This window comes from Apium graveolens, chromosome 2, assembly GCF_009905375.1.
Source record: "Apium graveolens cultivar Ventura chromosome 2, ASM990537v1, whole genome shotgun sequence".
NCBI lineage: Eukaryota > Viridiplantae > Streptophyta > Magnoliopsida > Apiales > Apiaceae > Apium > Apium graveolens.
In genome coordinates, this window is record NC_133648.1 from 286,920,386 (window position 1) to 286,923,309 (window position 2,924).

Here is a 2,924-nt window from a genome sequence, read left to right on the forward strand (position 1 = left end):
ACTTGTCCAGTGAAAATCTTTCGTTAATCGGAAGAATATGTGCTGATTTCGTCAATCGATCAATGATAACCCAAATTGCATCGTGATTTGCTTTCGTCCTTGGAAGTCCCACTACAAAATCCATAGCTAAGTGCTCCCATTTCCATTCGGGAATATCTAATGGTTGTAATAGTCCGCTCGGACGTTGATGTTCAGCTTTCACTCTTTGGCACGTATAACACTTGCTGACCCATTCCGCTATCTCTTTCTTCATATTCGGCCACCAAAAATTTTCCTTCAGGTCTCTTTACATCTTTGTGCTTCCGGGATGAATCGCATATCTTGAACTATGAGCATCTTGTAAAATTTTCGCTTTTAGTTCCGGTACGTTAGGTATCCAGATTCTAGAAGCAACACGAAAAAATCCTTTAGCGTCCTTCTGACTGGTAATCTCTTCTCCTGTTAAATTCTCGATATCCTGGTCCATTACTTCTTCCTGACACCTTCTTATTTTCTCCAATAGTTCTGGCTGAAAAGTCATAGCGTAATTCATTTCGGTAGAACTTTCTGGTACACGAACTTCAATCTCCAATTTATCAAATTCCTTGATTAAGTCCTCTGAAGATGTTAACAGGTTCAATCGTTCCTTTCGACTTAACGCATCTACTACTACATTGGCCTTGCCTGGATGATAATTGATTGAAACGTCGTAATCCTTAATTAACTCTAGCCAACATCGTTGTCGCATGTTAAGTTCCTTCTGGGTAAAAATGTACTTCAAACTTTTGTGATCTGTATAAATCTCACATCTTTCACCGTACAGATAATGTCTCCAAAGCTTCAGTGCGAACACAATTGCTGCTAGTTCAAGATCGTGCGTCGGATATTTTTGTTCATGCGGCTTTAGCTGTCTAGAAGTATATGCGATCACGTTTCCATGTTGCATTAAAACGCATCCAAGTCCTCGATACGAAGCATTGCTGTATATGACAAAGTCTCCTTGATCATCACGTAACACAAGCACAGGTGCAGTTACTAGTCAATTCTTCAATTCTTGGAAACTTGTTTCACATTTCTCGTTCCATTAGAACTTTTCATTCTTTCACGTCAACTTCGTCAATGGTGTGGCTATCTTTGCAAAATCTTTAACGAATCTTCTGTAATAACCGGCTAATCCCAAGAAACTTCTGAATTCAGTTGACGTTTTTGGTCTTTCCCAATTTAAAATAGCTTCAATCTTTGTGGGATCCACTTGAATTCCTTCAATACTAATGATGTGTCCTAAAAACTGCACTTCCTTCAACAGAAATTCACATTGTGAAAATTTCGCATAAAGCTGCTCCTTTCGTAATATCTCCAGTGTCGTTCTTAAGTGCGTTGCATGTTCTTCTTCCGTCTTTGAATAAATCAAGATGTCATCAATAAATACAATGATAAACTTCTCCAGATACTTCTTGAATATTCGATTCATCAAATCCATAAATGCTGCAGGTGCATTCGTCAATCCAAAAGCCATCACAAGAAATTCGTAGTGTCCATATCTCGTTCTGAATGCAGTCTTTGAAATATCTTTTGCCTTGATCTTTAGCTGATGATAGCCTGATCGTAAGTCGATTTTTGAAAACCATGCTGCTCCTTTTAGTTGATCAAAAAAGTCATCGATGCGAGGTAAAGGATATTTATTCTTGATAGTTAACTTGTTCAGCTCACGATAATCAATACATGGTCGCATACTACCGTCCTTCTTTTTCACGAACAATACTGGTGCGCCCCATGGAGATACATTTGGCCTTATGATTCCTTTATCGAGAAGTTCTTGCAATTGCTTTGCTAATTCTTTCATTTCAACAGGTGCCATTCGATATGGATCTTTCGAAATTGGTTCAGTCCCTGGCGCCAAATCAATAGTGAACTCAATTTCTCGATCCGGTGGAAGTCCTGGAAGTTCATCTGGAAAGACATCGGGAAACTCACAAACTACAGGAATATCTTCAATCTTTGGACTTTCTTTGTTGGTATCCAATACGTAGGCTAAATAGGCTTGACATCCTTGGTGTAATAATCATCTCGTCTGCATCATTGTTAGGAATTTCTGCTTTTGCTTTTCACCTTTAAATGTTACCATTTTATTTTCTTCAGTTTGCAATTTCACTTTCTTATTTTGCGCAATCAATCTGAGCATTATTACTAGCTAGCCAATCCATTCCTAAAATAACATCAAACTCTCCTAACCTGAAAGGTATCAAATCAACTGAGAAATGACATCTCCCTATCTCAATATCATAACTTGGGCATACTTGATCTACCATAATCTGATCATCATTTGCTAATTTTATGACTAGCACTTCATCTAACCACTGAGTTTCACAGTCTATCTTAGGGATAAAATCTTCAGAAATAAAAGATCTAGTAGCTCCGGAATCAATCAATACTAGAGCATTTACAGAATTCACAGGGAGCGTACCTGCAACCATATTCGGACTTTGTACTACTTCCTTCATTGACATGTTGAAATTCCTTGCCCTGGGCTGATTTTATGGTGGTAGTGGATGTGGAGGTAATGCTAAAACTCTTGGAATACTAGCGGCCATTACAACTCCTCTGCAATCCTTGGAAATATGTCCTTTTCTTCCACACTAGAAACAAGTGACCTCTGCTCTTCCCATCGGACATTCTCCAGAGTAGTGTCCCTTTTGCTTGCACTTGAAACACGTGACATTTAGCTTGTTGCAAATTCCCGTATGTTTTTTACCATATATTCTACAATCAGGTATAGGCGGTCGGATAAGTCTTTGCTGAGTTGGGGCAGGAAGTTGATTACCCATCCTCTGGTTATTTTGTTCTGGTCTCCTGACATTTACTTTTCCCCGGGCTTGAAATCCTGGCCTTCTGTTGAAACGGTTCTGGAAATTTCCTGGTCCCTTCTCTTTCTGAGCTGCTTCACT